This window comes from Asparagus officinalis, chromosome 5 (assembly GCF_001876935.1).
Source record: "Asparagus officinalis chromosome 5, Aspof.V1, whole genome shotgun sequence".
NCBI classification, from domain to species: Eukaryota; Viridiplantae; Streptophyta; class Magnoliopsida; order Asparagales; family Asparagaceae; genus Asparagus; species Asparagus officinalis.
The window spans coordinates 115575394-115592796 of record NC_033798.1 but is presented as its reverse complement, the minus strand read 5'-3'; the positions used below and the strand labels follow the sequence as shown (position 1 = coordinate 115592796).

Below are 17403 nucleotides of genomic sequence, written 5' to 3'. Positions count from 1 at the left end.
TATATCAGTTTTAAGTTTGAATTCTTATATCAGATTGATTTTTAAATCTATTGATATTTTTTCCGTCACTTTTTTGGGGTATCAGAAACTCAGAATGTTGGAGGGTTGAGGTTTTATAAACTATTTATTCTGTTCTTTTCTTCACCTAAATTACATTCACAGTCGTGTTTTGAGGGGAGTCATTCTGGATCTATTTATTCTCCCAATTATTGCGTACCTTTAGGTGGTGTTTGTTTTGATTTTTTTTTTGGGATTTCAAAATGGGATTTGAAATCCATAAATGATGTGGCTTTTAGGATTTGAAATCCATAAGGGGGTTGTAGGGGAGTCATTCTGGATCTATTTATTCTCCCAATTATTGCGTACCTTTAGGTGGTGTTTGTTTTGATTTTTTTTTTGGGATTTCAAAATGGGATTTGAAATCCATAAATGATGTGGCTTTTAGGATTTGAAATCCATAAGGGGGGTTGTGTTTGCTTCAACAATATTTTGGGATTTGGAATGCTAAAACTTGTAATATTTTGTTTGTTTCATCAATATTTTGGGATTTGGAATACTATAAATTATATATTATAATATTATATAAAATTGTTTAGAACCCAAAACTAACCAAAAAGTTTATTGGATTTCAACATCCGCATGTGAAATCCGATGTGCATCGAAGTGGGGATTTGAAAACAAACCAGGGTCCCACTAGGCAAATTTCAAAGCTTGTTTAATGATATCAATTTCACAGATTGAGAGGATCAACGTCATTGGTGTTGAGTCGCTCCAATCCTTTCTCCTGCTACTCTTGATCTATTGAGAAAGTTTTCTAAACTAGCCATTTCAGCAGTTATATCTATTTATTTGATTATCATCCTTATTAAAGCTAGTTTTATCTTGCATTTAGTTTTTGGATATTTATTTCACTGTCATTGTTACAACCCTGGCCACTTGAGCTTATTGTATTTCCATATTACGTTATATTTAGGTTGGTGAGAGTGTAACAATTGAGTGTGAGCTTTTAATTCGAGTTCTCATCTATTGTACGAGAAGATATTTGTTGTTAACTGTTGTGTTTAAAGTTTTCGGTGAGCTAAAACCAACCGCGGGTGTGAGGAGTGAACGATTGATTCGCCTGAGCCGGTTGAAAACCGACATTGTGAGTGGTCTGAACGTTGATCGTGAATGTTGAAAACGACATCTGTGCAGTGTAAACGCTTATTCAGCCTAGAAAACCGGTGTGAAATTGGATTTCTCCCCGGAGTGGGGAGCGGAGACGTAGGCGGAAGGTCCGAATCCGTGATCAATACCTTGTGTGCTGTATTGTTTAATTCACCTATCATCTTGTTTATGTTTATGTTTAATTTCACCTTTGTGTTAAGTTGTAATTCGTGATATATTCGTAGTATATTCAATTGGCTAGGAATATTTTTCTTTGTTCATCATTGCTATTCTTGCTCATATCACCATTGTCTATACTATCTTGTAAGAATAATATTCTGAATTAGTTTTACTTGTAAAAACGATTAGATTATCATACAGACCCTAAATCACCCCTCTTGGATCTAACAATTGGTATAGAGATTGGTAGCTCTTTGATTTAACCAGTCCTCACGCTTGAGTTAAAGATCCAAGTTATCTTTTCTTGCTAATCTTATTTTATGTATTTGATCTTGCCTTGGCATATTTTTATAAAATTATGGATATGATGATGCATCTTGTTTAGCTATGATTCATATTGCTGCATAAATTCAACTGTTTTTATCCCTTATCGCTCAATGGCTGTTTTAGGATTCAAAATATGTTGTTTCAATCTAAAATACAAGTTTAATGGAAGTCCTTGATTTAGCTTATATTATGCCCACATTGGAGTAAATCCAATGTGAATAAAAATGATAAAAGATTAGTTATTATGAACAGAGCCTCTTGTGGACACTTCTTACATAATGCCATTTGATTCATCTTTTGTCTAAGCAAGTTTATTCATTTGATAAGTGCTTACACCTTATAGAAACTTATTGAGCACATCAAGCGGACTTGGAGGCGATCCCGACTAAGGCTTTGGGATCCAGGTTCAGTTCAAAAGGATGCGTCATTGCACACGCGCACTAGGCGATAGGCCTAAGTGAGGTTTGCGAGTTCGAATCCATACATAATTTATCTATCGTGGATGACTTGCTTGTGCTTCCCAAAAAATTATTGCATGCCTTTATCCAATTGGCGTAAAGATTTTAATTGATTTACAAGCAAGCGATGTTATTTTTAAAATCCGATATGAGAAGGCTAGTACACAAATTTCGATGTCATTGCAAAAGAAAATACTATGCTTAAAGAAACAAGAGCTTATTAAATTTGAAAATAAATTAACCTCAATTAATTGCTACCTATCTAATGCTAACGATTGATGCCGATGTTAGAAGTAGAGCGAACATATAAAAATGATATTGCTCTTTCATAAATGACTATTTATGTTCAACTTCTAATGTTAATGCATATGTCCTATGATGAGTTGAACAATATTAAACCGCTAATTTCATCTTTAGCTTCACTTTGCAAAACTGCATTAATAATCATAAGAGCTTATGGATATGTGCTGCTAAGTTACAGTCAAAATCATCTACCTCATTAGCCCATATATAACAAAGTTTACAAATGCTATTTGCGACCCGTAAATTCGGCATTTACACCAAATTTTGCTATGATGCCACACAAAATAAAATCTAATGCTTCTTGTGCATCTCATGTAGTTTTCTTCATCTGAACACTATAGCACGTTCACATGCTCCATTCCAACAAGTCTCGGATCATAAGCATGCTAGTGTGTCAAATGTGATCATTGTGGCGTTTTGGTCATTTGCGCTGAATATGTTCTGATCTTGAAAAATCAATCTCCTTTGCCAATGTTTCTTAGTAGACGCAATCATATTCTTTAAATATGATGTTTATTGTAGGCTTTGGACATCTTGCAAAATTTTGTCTATGATATGCAAAAGCGTTCTAGTTGAATATGTTCCAAATAGACTATTGTTTAAGAATGTTTCTCATTCTGCAACATAATTTTAAAAGACAATCTTTATTTGCAAATGATTCACTGGTGCACGACTATTCCCGTGGCACGAGCTAATGGTCCCAAAACAAATTGATTTTTTTATTGGCAGCAAATTGTAATTAAAAGGGTTATTTGGAGGTTGATTATTGCTTTGACTGTGTTAGTGCACGCATATGTGCCAAGAGCGGTTCATACCTAAGGCTTTTGAGCTTGAAGATAGGGGTCATGTCCGCTAAATCTCTTGGTAACCAAGAATACTTAGAGTACAAAGCAACTTTACTTTTTTTACTAAGATTTTAATTTATTTAGTTTTTCTTTTTCTGGTTTTGAAAATTGTGCTTACAGAAATTTTTATGAATAACTGAAAAAATTTTTCTTTGGATCATTCTTTGTTTTCATGATTATTAGCTCGATCTTTGATGAGAGGATTGTGTTTTAGTATAACCCCCCCCGGGTTTATTGGGTGTTTATTCCCAAATCTTGTTTAGCCAGGTTCTATAATTTTTATATGGGCTGGCGAACAAGCTTATAGAAGCTTGATATATTGTTTCCTCTCTGCATTTCTCTTTTGTCAAAAATTTTGTTTTGATTTGTTGCTTTAAATTCATTATATAACACAAAATAGATGATTCAAAATTCAAATATGCTTTATAATGGTTCTATCTTGTGTGCTTGATCACGGCTCTAGCAAGAAATTTTGGCTTTATTGATCAAACATCATTTTTAGGGTTCTTCAATCTGATTATGATTTCATTTCGTTGATTTGTTTCATTTGAAAACATTTTGCATGAATTTTTTCTGCTTTTTTTGATTTCAATAAATCTTTATATACCATGGTTTTTATGTTAGTGTAATGCAGACATTATTTCATAATGACATCTCTATGTGATGTTTCTTGTCTTGTCTGTCGTGTGAGGTTATATTTAGCATTTTTTTTATTATGCTTGCTCATCCGATGTTTGGCTTTAGCATTTATTTATGTATTCCCATCGAGACATTTTTGATGGGCGAGAATCCCTATATTTTGTTTTATAACTCAGCCTCATACTTATTGTAGGCGGGGCTTTCGCTCTCTTCATCCTTTGTCCCTTTCTGATGTTGTCAATGGGGAGAATGATTATGAGTATAGTATTTTTGTTTATATGCATCATTAATTCTAATTATATATTTATTCCTCTTCATGGGCTATTATCTTTTTATACAATTGTTTGTCTCATAAAAGCGGGGAGACTGTTGCCTCTTGTGTTTTGACTGATGTTTCACAACAATTAGCCATGAATTCGTATTATGTCTAGTATTTCGTGTTTTTCTTATTTATTATAGATTAACAACACATGTTAGAGGATGAGTTGGATAGAGCTTCAATGCATCATCATCCAATGGAGGTTGCGAAATCAAGTTGGAGTGAAGGGCAATGACAGTCCAGTTAAAGATACAAGTTCAAGCTTCTTCCGTAAGTGTACTAGTCATCCGCCTTGGGTAACTTATAAGTTTAGTTTTATATTAATGTGTGTTGGTAGCTTTAAAAGGCCTTAATCATATACACACATGATACGTATTTGGTTTATATATATATATATATATTATATTATATATATATATATATATATATATATATATATATATATTATATTATATATATATTAAATTTTATATATATATATATAGATGTATTATATTAAATATTATATTATTATAATATTATATATAATATATTAATCTTATATTAATCTTATATTATAAGCATTAATACATCAATATCCAACCCACATCCTCTCTCAAGTGTAGAATTTCACAAATGCCTAAATATAATAGTTTTTAATATTTTGGGATTTGATATCCCAAAATTGGTTTTGAAACAAACAAAGTTATCGATTTCTAAAACCTTATATCCCAAAAAAAAGATGGAAACAAGAGAGAGGATTTCACAAATCCTAATAAAATATTATTGTTTTATAATTTAGGGATTTGCCTAAATATAATAGTTTTTAATATTTTGGGATTTGATATCCCAAAATTGGTTTTGAAACAAACAAAGTTATCGATTTCTAAAACCTTATATCCCAAAAAAAAGATGGAAACAAGATAGAGGATTTCACAAATCCTAATAAAATATTATTGTTTTATAATTTAGGGATTCAATATCCAAAAAAAAAAAGTGAAACAAACAAAGTTATGGATTTTTAAAACCACAAAAAAGCACTTTTTACATCCCAAAACTATCATATCCCAAAAAAAAAGCAAAACAAACACCCCCTTAGTGACGATCTCCTGCGTTCTTGGGTTTATTAAAATCAGCTTTCTTCGGACTGCTTTGCAATTTATTTTCAAAGCCCTGTGCCGATGCACGGATTTGTCAATATTTGCTTTAAGTACATTCTCTAAGGTTTAATTCCAGCTAAGTCACAGATAAGTAAATTAGATATATTTTTTTGTTATCTTTTCCGATATGAGCATGATCCACTGTAAGTCTGTAACCTATTTGCCTAAGACTGATTGTTATGGTAACTAGTTTCAGACCCGTGCCGATGCACGGATTTGTCAATATTTTTCCACATAGAAAAATGTCATCAAGGGCTCTTGAAAAAAGTAACACATGAACTGTTCTTGAAGAAGAGTAAAAGAGTAGACATGTCAGTGTTCAATAAAATCATAAACGGTTCTTGTTAAAATAAAATAGAGTAGATATTCAGTAATATTCATAAGAAGAAAAGTTTTGAAGCAACAATCATTAAAATTGTTCAATAATTAGTCCCAATTAAAGAAAAATGAATAAATATTCAAGCAATATTCATCAGATTCACTTACACATGCTATATAGTATCTGTCAAGATTCAAAACTTAGGGAACAATCCAAAAGAACAGTGGGTTGCAGTGTTTCCAAAGAACTCTTTAACCATGCAACAATTGTAAAATAACCCCTGTTTAAGTAACATACCAATATCTAGAAAAGCTACAACATATAAAAGATTAGCTTAATTAGGTGTCATTTGCTTAAATCATAAAAAATAAATATACCAAAAAAATCTCCAGCATATCTAATAGGGTATACTTCATTATCCAGAGAGTAAATCATAAATATAGTTTATAATATATAGAGATTAAACTCTCTAGAAATGTCTTAAGATGCATGGTAAGTGGATATATCAATGAAAATCAAAGAGACATGCATATATAGTTTAGAACAGTTTTCAGCTGCTTGTTGATTTCATTTTCAGGTTTCGGTATACACACATCCAAAACCAAAAAAAGGCAAGATGTAGACATGTTGCAAATAGAGTAGAACATAGTGTAAAAATAAATTCAAAACCATTACACCTTAAGTAAAGACTCAACTAATTAAACTCCAAAAATCCAATGAAATTACAGAAAATAAAAAATAAAAACATCTGATTTCATCAACTAATGAGAATTAGAAGAAAATAAAAAATAAAAACATCTGATTTCATCAACTAATGAGAATTAGAAAACAACACTACATAAATAATCATTTCCAGTCCATAATGGCAAAAATCTATATCCCACAAATAACAAAATAGAAGGCAAAAGAAGCTGGTAGAAGAGCAAAACTATGATCATATAGTACAAAGGAGAGCGAAGCATCGTACATAAGAAAATCTATGTACAACCAAAAGGAAAAGAATGGACAATCGATCCATCAAGTAAGCAACCATTAGTCTATAAATTTCCTAATTAGCTTATTCCCCCTTATATATCGAATTTGAAATTTAATTATATATGATCATTGATCAATAAAAACAGCACAAAAGTTTATATTAAAGTTAGAGATTAAATAATTTCATACTGGGTCCTTCTTATGAATCACTATTATGAACAATATATTAAAAATAAATCAAGTCTTAAATCCGTCCGATTATTAATTGTTTTTCAAAATCTTTTTCTTTGACATTTCCAGATAACATTTTTATGAAGTATCATATCCAATATAGTCTGCAGTTAGAAATATGATGAAGTCAACTTAAAATCTGAATAAATTGATAAAAAAATATTACTGGACCAAAGATTTTTTTTGAAAATAACCTAAAATTCAAATGTCCAAGAAAATCTAAATCACAAAGGTGAGAACTTCAAAACTGCTAAAATAAGTAAATACATCTAGGAAATTATATGCTTACATACACTGACTGCATCCTCACTGGTTGCATCATATATTGTGACATCTCTCAATCCTACATAAATTTGAATCACAAACGTTAAGCTCAAATCCTACAAATTCCCAAAAAATGTTAAGAATTTCATGAAGAATAAGGCAACGCATTCCTAGTCATACATAAGTACTAAGCACGATTTCTAAAAGATTAGTTGTGGAAGTGAACCGAATATTTAGAATTCATTCATCTATGAAATACTATTAGAATTAAATAAAGATGAGCAAGAAATAATACTAAGAGTTAATATTAGTCCCTTAAATATTTAATATTTTGAAACTGGTTTCTCAAATCAGTGAAATTGCTATTAGGTGTTCTTATTCCTAAATAATATCGAAATTAGCCCCTTGTTTTATTGAAATTAATAAAAGTTTCCCAAATTCTCAGTAGTTGTTTCAAATCAATCCCTCCAATTAAGAGAAGAAGTAGCATTTCGAGGGGTTATTTAAATCACCTTACGAAAATTGTTGGCCTAATAACGATTTCAATAATGTGAAGGTTTAATTTTAATAATTAGGGTACCTAATAACAGTTTTTGTGATCATTATCAAAATCAATTCTAAACAACGACGGGCAACCAACTCAAAGGAAGAGAAACTTTATGGCTCGCCTCAGGGAAGGAAGAGAGATTTAACCAGAAAAATATTGACTGATGTATAGTGTATAGGATGCCAGCAGTAGTGATAACAAATTTGACGACTACATTAAGGAACATTGGACTAAGCAGTCTAATGTAACTAATCAAATGAATGTTGTTTGAGAAGCTTACAATATGATATCAATTTAATGTGGATCGGCCTAAGAAAAAAAACGAACAAATTCCACTTTTCATGTCCCCAAAAATGGTCTGGGCAATAGCCACGCTACATATAGAATAAACTATAGCTTTCTTCAGAAGAAGAATAATTACTAACCAAAGCATCATACCAAAAATGCAGTTAGCAGCAGTTTAATGATGCTTTTACAACACATGTTGCAATAATTCCAAAGAAATTTGCAAAGAGATGCACAAAATACACATCAAACATAAATTCAATAGTCCAAATAAGTGTGCTAAAGAAAATAGAAAAAATACCTCAAAGCATAGAATGCAATCACAAAAGACATGTAAAGACTCTGCAATTGTTCTAAATTGCCAATATTATTAATAATACATGTACTCCACAGAAGCTCAGAGAAAAATCATAGCATGCCATTACTGGAATTCAACAACCATCAACTCATTGTTATGCAATTAAAAAATAGATCAAAAGCGGACAAGAACAAAGCATCAAAGAAACTAAGCCATTCAAGCAGGCGTGTGAAAGTTACCAGCTTCCTATTGGCAGGATGGTTAAATTTGCAAGTCATTCCAAACCTGCAAAGGCCAGTTCTAAGAGCAAGTGCAGCAAGCTCCCAGTTGGGAGTCCTAGTCAGCATGCTCTCAAGAGCTCTCAAGCTTTTCAAAATAAAAAATTAACAAATTATACCTTGGGAGGCACTCCTTCTTTTATGGAGCTCCAACAAGCTCCTAGTTAGGAGCTCCAACAATATCAAAAAAGCCCCTCTTCTATTTTAATATTTCACCCATTACTTTTAATTATTTTTAAACCTCTTGTATTTCAGAAAAGGAGTTCAAGTTGTTGTACTACGCCAATTTCATTTTTAATAAAGTAGTTGTTTTCATTCAATGCCAAAATTTTCAACTTCAAGTACAATCATAAATCTAATATAAGATACTAATTGATAATTAGGAAGAACTAATGAGGATGCGATGCGAGTACAATATATGATAATTAGGAAGAACCCTTGGACATCCACCTCTCCAAAATCTCTGCCTAACGCATTTCAAAGTATTGACGTTGAACTGAATTGAGTGTTGAGAGATCGATCTTCATGATATCGTCATCTTGTTTCTTCTGTTTTAGCTCCATTTTTTCTTTGTTGGTTTGCTTCATCCACGCGAAAGCCTCTCCCATAATGGACTTAGCGGACTCAGATTTCTCCACATTTTGTTTCCTCTTGAGTTTTGCCGCTTTCCTCCCTTCAGGCCTTGCTATAACATCATCCGAGTCAATGTTCAACTCGATGGGGGTCGCTGGCAGGGAATTGTTTGGTGAGGAATCAGAGTTCGTGGTTCTTCTCGGCTGTGATCGAATCTTATTATAATTTTCCATTTGTTGGCTCCACTTTTGGTGATGACGCAACTCAACCCAGCAATGGTCAAACACGAATGGCTTACCATAAAGGGATTGGTATAATTCTTTTACTTCTGCAGTCTACACAAGAGTTAAATTTAGAATAATCAAACATATAAGTTAAATATTTACATAAAAACATATAAGTTAAATATTTACCTGGTCAATAATTCCCGTACCAGATCTTTGTCTTCCTTCAATCTGAGCAACGCACCCGCAGAACTTGATCTTTGTCTTCCTTCAATCTGAGCAACGCACCCGCAGAACTTGTTGACCGACAGTTGAATCGTTGACCGACGGTGCATCATTTGGTTTGGTGTGCGACTCGTTGCATCGGTGGAGTATTGGATAAAGTAGTCGTTAGCTCTGTGCCAGAACTTATCTGTGTTGCCCTGTGCCTTGGATGGAGTCTTGGCTCGTGTTCAGCCAAGCAGATACAAGAAGCTTATCCTCGTGGACAGTCCATTTTTCGGACCGCGTGTAAGCCTTCTTCTTCTTTGTTGTCGGATCAGGAACTTGGGATGACACTTATCGTGTTGCGGATTGTGATAACTCGATGGGATGACCTTTTTCTACGATTTCTGTATAGAACGGCGAGTATAAGGTTGATCCTTCACCGGTAAGGAGTGACGAATAGTAGTTGTTTTGGGAGGGATCCATGAGATTTGTAATTTGATAGGAAATTATATAGTTTTTTTTATGAAAGAGTTGTGTGGATTGTGAATTGTGGATTGTGAATTGTGAATTTATAGAGGTTTTTTACTGTTTACTGTACAACGGTAAAATTTTTCAACAGCCATTTTTTAACGGCTCTTTCAACTCAACGGTAAAATATCAACTATCAATAGGTTCTCAAATATTATACATATAAATTTTATGCCAAATATCAATAGTTCTCAAACAAACACCCCACCCGATAATAAAATCCCCAAATTAAACCCTCAGATCTCAAATCTCAAACCCAAATCTCACTTCCGCAGCTCCTCATCTTCGGCGACGACGACCGCACACCCTTCGGCGACGATGTCATCACACCATTCGACGACGACCTGCATCCTGCTCTTCGCCGCCAAACCCTCGACATCATCGCTGGCAACGGCGTCGGAGGCCTCTTCGCCGCCAAACCCTCGACAATCATCGTTGCGCCAAACCCTCGACATCATCGCTGGTAAGGGTTTTTGTTAAAGGGGGGTTTTTGTAAAATTCTGCTGTAGTTGGGAGCTCCCAAGCGCTCCACAAATTTGTGGAGCGCTTGGGAGCTCGGAAGCTCCCCAACGCCAGCTCAGCCTTAGGGGAGGGGCTTGGGAGGCGTTGGGAGTTTGCTGGGGGAGGGCTGCCAAGCTCCACGGCCACGTCAGTCTTGAGAGGCTCCTTCAGAGGTTGCTGTCCTTGCTCTAACAAAATAAGCACAATTTGGCTCCCCTGGACGCTCAGGATAAGGTCCATCATCCATTTCCTCTCTGCCTCTTATATTCATTTGCCATATCACCTCTGTAACACAGCCACAATTATCTCAGCTAGATTTCATTCACTTCCATGAAAACTCAGCAATAATTTGAAATATGATGAATAAAAATACCAGAAAATTTTCCACAACATAATTAATGAGTAACCAAAGAAATTATTTGATCACAAGACAATGATGTTAATTTCAAAGACATAATGAAACAGTATAAAGGAGAAGAAGATGATGTTCACTGACCCCCGTGATCACAATTGTAATCCTAAGTTCGGAATACTATTATACAAACACATACACCTAAGGGCTTGTTTGGATTGAGGGGAATGAGGGTGAAGGGAATTAGGGGAACCATTCACTTCCATTCACCTTGTTTGGGAACACTTAGGAGGTGAAGTTAATTCACCCTAGTTCCCCTTGGTTCACCCCCTAATAATATAAAATTTGTTACCCCTCAAATTGGGGTGTAACCAAGGGGAAGGGAACTCCATTCCCTTCTCTTCCCTTCCCTTCTCTCAGTTTCCCTTAACTTCCCTTCACCACTTACAAATCCAAACAGGCCCTAAGGTGATTTAAGATAATTTACTAATCTAGTTGCTCAAAGAAAAGAAACCTAAGAATTTAGGTATCAAGAATCTAATCTACGAGAACTAAAATCTTTCAAACCAAATTAAATAAAATTATTTGGGAATTTGAGAAGAAGAGCACCTTCAAGGCTTCAACTTTAAGATCAGCAGCCATAGAGATACGTGCGAAGATTGAAAAGGGAAAAAGTGATCTTTATGAACTCAGTTAGTGATCAAAGAGACGGAGCGGGAGATGGGCAGGGTGCGGCGGTGCAGGTGTTGGGCCGGGCGGCGGTCGAGGGGGGCGATGCGGTAGACGGCGTAGAAGCGGGAGGTGGGGCTCGCGTGCGGTCAGAACGACGGCATGACGTGGCGGGCCGAGGTGGGTATGGTGGGGGCTTGTAGAGCGAGCATGAAGAGAGGCTCTTGCAGGGGCGGCCGGCGGAGGAGTAGGGAGCGGGAAAAGCGGGAAGAGGATGAGTCCGAGACACGAGACGAAGGGGGGGTTATTCATTAGGGTAATTTGTTCCAATGGGGTAATTTTACCCAATGAGATAATTTGAGTGGGATAAATTGGGGTAAAATGGGATAATGGGACAATTTGAGTGGGACAATTGGTATGACTTTTTTTTATAATATTATATTTAAAGCTCAATTAAGTTCAAGTTTAACTTAATATAACATCAAAAAATAAATAATAGTTATAATATACAATAATATTATTTTTAAGATTATTTTAATATTAATAATATTAATATTAATCAATCTTTGAATATTTTGATGTTTTTTTTTATATTTATGCTATATTAACAAATTTTTTAATTGCAATAATTGTTCAAACATACAACCCCAAAATCTTTAATAACACACAAAATTTTTCAACTGTCATACAAATCACCAGAGCATAGTTTCAACATCAAATTATCACAAGTACATAGTTTTAACATCAAATTATCACAACAATACAAGAAAATTCACAAGTACATAGTTTCAACATCAAATTATCACAACAATACAAGATAAATGGTTTTAACCTTCATGTTCATAATTATCACAACAAGATAAATGGGTCTTTTTGGAACAATTCAAATAACAGCTCGAATTGTGGCCGCCGTTGCGCCACCACCCTCCTCCGCTCACCTTCCCTCACCGCGCCAAACACCCCCAACACCACCTCCCCCTCCGACCACACGCCGCCAAGCACCCCCACAACCACCTCCTTCAACCCCAAACCGCCCGAACCCGAGCTCCACCACCTCCAACGCCTTCCCTCCGCTCACCCAAGCCCTCTGGCACCACCACCACCAGATCTCCACCACTCATGAGGGCAATCTTCAATAAGAAAGACATCAGCAGGTATATCGGAACCTGCAAATAAAGAGCATATGCTTATTCAAAGGAAAATAAATTTGGAGGATTTATCATTACTGAGGAAACAAAAACCAGTGACATCTACTAAGAAACCCCAATCTGCACATTTATATTACTAGTCGATAGCAATGCTTGAAAACTGGTGTTTCTTATTATTTTTTATGTTGACCGATACACAAATAGCGCAAAGGATTCATACAAGAGCAAGCTCTAGCAGCTAAGCAAACAAAAAGGAAGACAGGCGCATATGCAGCATAACAATAATCAGAATTGAATAACCCAATTTTGTAAATAACAAAGTCATAAAAACCATAGAACGGGTGAAAGTTAAATGATACTCCTCAAACGTATATACTCTCCATAAAATCTGATATAATGTGGAGCCAGACAACTATCCTCTATGTCAATTTGTTCAACTTTAGAGATATTATAAGGATCTGCAACTTAATTATTGAGCATTTTTATGTTGAATATACTAATTTTCCATGCCAATATGCTACTGAATAACTGAAATAACTTCCTTCTCCAATTTGTTTCTCTCAAACTGTGGGTTTTAAGATTGAATACTATCATACAACTAAAAAAACAGGCAACAGTTTTACCATAGCATTTATTTAACTTTGGGATGGTATCATACCATCAAAAGAACATGCAAAGTTCCGGATTCACACAACAAAAAGTATCGCTTGATTGATCAGGCAAGCAGCTTACCCATCTATGATTTCTTTCTATTTTTCCCCTTCTAGCATAGAACAGGAAGGAAATAAATAAAGTAACAAAGAGTGCAGCAGATGAAAACTATTTAGGATAGAATCTTGGCCGAATTCTTCGTTGTCGTCATCTTCAAGCAACCCCAAACCCTAGGAACCTCCCAAAACAACACAATCGATACAAAAACAACGGTGTCGGAGGAGTAGATACGAGGGGGGAGGGCAAGATTACCCCCAATTTGTTCCAGCAAGCCATTTGGTGTAATTTTGTGGATGGGGTGTGAGGGATGTTTATATAGTTGGGGTAATTTGGGGGAAAGTGGGGTATTTGTCCCCCAATTATCCCATCAAACCAATAACATCAGAAAGTTAACTCCAGTTCCAATTACACCAATGAATAAGACCAAAAAGTGGTGTTCCAAAAATTATCTCATTATCCCAATATTTACACCAATGAATAACCCCCCGAAGAGGCGGTATCAAATGCAATTAATTGATTGAACGCATCGTTTAAAGGATCAAATTGAATGCTAATTGATTGAATGCTTTGAAAACGAAACATCAAATTGAATGTATTGTTTAAAGAAATTGTGTTAGCTGGGAGCTTTGGAAATGAATGCGTGGAATTTTTTAAAAAAATATCAATTAATTGCAGAAGAATATAGATGCTTGGAAATTGATTCAATTAATGTGCTTGGAAATTGCGGAAGTAGATGGGAGCATTAATAGCAGAAGTAGATGAGAGCAATGATTGCGATTTTTTTTGATATAACTGTGATTTTTTTAAGGAAATTTGAAAAATCAGAATTTGCCAAGTGTTATTTTTGTCAAGTGGCCTTTTGAAAGGTAACAGTTTTTAGTAATTGTATATAGATATATAGATTTAAGAAATCTATATACGGAGAACCAATGACCATAAATAAAGAAATCCAGCACTAAAGGAACATATCTTTGACAATATATGAATTTAAGCAACTAAGAGGGAAAATTTGAATTAAGGTCAGTAGAATAAACCAACTTTTTATTCTTCATTAAATGACACGGAATTCATCGAGAAATGAAAAAAAGGGGGTAATATATCCACCATTTTGTAAGCAGCCAATTTTGTTAAGCAGCCGAGTCAAATTTGGACCGAAATGGTGAACACCCTCTCCCTCTGGCAAATTAAAGAAACCAAACTTAATTCTTTAACCCATCAAAAATTTTGGACCAATATGAACAAATAATTCATCAAGAAATTCGTAGAAGTGAAACAACCTACCATTGTTATACATTAACTCAGGTCAACTTTAGAAAGGAAGAAGCATGAGATCAATGGATAATTTCTTTTTCAAATCTTTTCAAAAAAACGCATCAGAATCTTGACAACATAATGACAGTGTTCATCACTAAAAAAAGAGGATTCGCCATTTTTTTTTATTAAAGAGAAAGCGAGCGACAGAGAACGTACAACCCACTCGGTTAAAAAACCAAACTTCTTCAAAAGCCCATCGAAGTTTAGAAAGAAATCAGGGAGAAATTACAAGTGAATTCATCAAAAAGGAGAGAGAATCACTGTTTAGTTTGGAGAAAGAGGGAAGGCACGATGAGTGTTGAAAGAAGTCGGGGTATTGTTACCAACGAAGTGCAGGTGAGAACGAACAGAGATAGCACAAAATAGCTTCATGCAGGGATGATTGAGGATAGACCCCTGTACGGACTCCTAATTGTGGATAAGGCCACTATGGAATTCTCTTGACAAGTAGACCTTCAGAGGGTGAGCCAAAAAAATTCGCTTACGGGTATATCTGCAATCGGATCGATGTATAGGGTGTCTATTCACAATAGCAGAAACTTAAAGGGGTTAGCAGCAATTGGGCAATAGTGCAGGGGTTTTAATCAACAATTAGCCTTTTTATATATTCACCCGAGAAACCGATGACTCGGTTTCCTTATTTAACAAGGATAAATCATGGGGCCTCAATGAAAATTTTGTATTATTAATTTATAGGTGATCATCACCACATCATCATTTTTAGATGATTAGAAGATCAAAATTCTAACCAAGTAAATATGAATTTGAAACCGAAAACATGTTTTCAAAAAATATCAGAAGAATATGCGTTATATATTTGCCGACCGCTTCGGTGCTCCCAAAAATTCAGTTGGGAGTTCCGATGGCAGGAAATGTAACTGGAAATGTTAGTTAAAAGAAATTCCACTGGCATTTTAGTAAATAGATAGAACTTTTAAATTAACCATAAGGATGATTTAGGAACTAATACAAAGTGATTAAGTTATAAAACAGATGTAAGATCTTTGAGATCATTGACCACGAAACTTTATTCAATTTTTTCTTCTTATATAATGTATACGCCTCCCTTCCACAAAATTTGAATAATTTCTTTTATCAGAATATCAATTTTTTCTTCCAAAATTTAGCGGCATTCAACACATCAACTAATTTCATCGAGGGAGGAAATATGTAAGGTAATTAAAAATTCCTTTTTTAATTTTTTTCTTTTGTTGAAAAAGATAATATCATCAAAGTTATACTTTCGTAGAGTCAGTCATCTGATTGTGTTTCTCCTTAATAATTTTTATTTCTCTAAATTTTATGGTTCAGATTGATACATAGAACAACTTGTAAAATAACATAACAATTGATCATCGAAGTTCAGAGTGCGGGATCATAATAAACACCTTAAAGCAAATGATTAATTAAAAAAGAAAAATAGCAACAAGAGGAGGGGATCGGTTGGGTTCGAGGAGGAAGGATAAGGCGGACATGTCTCCGGAGCGGAGGAGAGGGCGGAAGGTCAGTGAGAAGGCACGGGTGGAGGAGGGGGTCGGGTGGAGTTCGGTGATGACTCTGGCGGTAAAGATTTGACGCAGCAAGAGAGAGAACAAAGATGGAGAAAACAAAGAACAATTTTGGAAGAGGATAATTAGGAAAATATGTAAATTGGTTGGACAAAAATACCCTTCCATCTTTCTAGACAGTTTTAATTATTTTTTCCAAATAAAAAATGCTAAAAAATGTTAATTTGGAAACACCGAAGCAATGCTCTATGTATATATATATATATCATTTCTGCAGTTAAAATTGAATTTCCAGCTTCCCTACCTCATCCTCATTATCTATTTTCTGCATCGCACGCGTAAAGAACTAGTGATATTAATATATATATATATGACAAAAAAAAACATAAGCTAATAAGAGGAGAAAATTTAGAAAAAATTGAGTCCCCTCAACAGTGTGATTGTTCGAAGTCGCGCTCTCACACGTCGCGTGAGTCCTCTAACGAAGTTTCCCAACCGTCAAAGAAAAATATAATTAAAAACATGTCTCATACGGTTCGAAACATTCCACATAATACTGGATAACTGGAATATTATCAGCCACGTCACGAATTCCCTCACTTCAGGGGCAAGTTCTTTCCGGAGGTTAACACGTGTTTATTAGACACGATTACAGGAAACGAATCAAATATTTAATAAACGATTTGGTTAATATTCATTCAGATATTCAGTTATATTTAATTTAATAGTTTATTTAATATTAAATGAATATTTTTAGTATCCTGCTTATAAAAAAATAAAATTGAACTAAAAATATATTCGATTTCATTGACTATTAATCACTTGATTGATAACTTTTTATATGTTACTCCTATTAATTAAACTTGGTACTTACCAAAATTTTTATTGCAACATCTACCCCCATATATATATAAATGGACGTAGAGGGACCTAGGGTTTTCGCCGGTTTCGACCTTCCGCTTCCTCCCAACACCCGACTCCGTCCTCCCTCCCCGCGACGACTCTCTCTTCCCTCTCCGAGGACCTGCGCTCCTCTCTCTCCGACGCTGTCCTCCCTCCCCGCGACGACGCCCTCTTCCCTCTCCGATGACCTGCGCTCCTCCCCGCGACGACGC

General features: G+C 34.9%; 1 long non-coding RNA gene across 1 annotated transcript; it reads right to left on the bottom strand.

Moving 5' to 3' along the window:
* LOC109840820 lies at window positions 12280-13675 on the bottom strand. Its single transcript, XR_002247063.1, has 2 exons — window positions 13488-13675; window positions 12280-12773 (listed from the first exon to the last, which is right to left on the bottom strand). It is a non-coding gene; the product is annotated as an uncharacterized LOC109840820 (long non-coding RNA).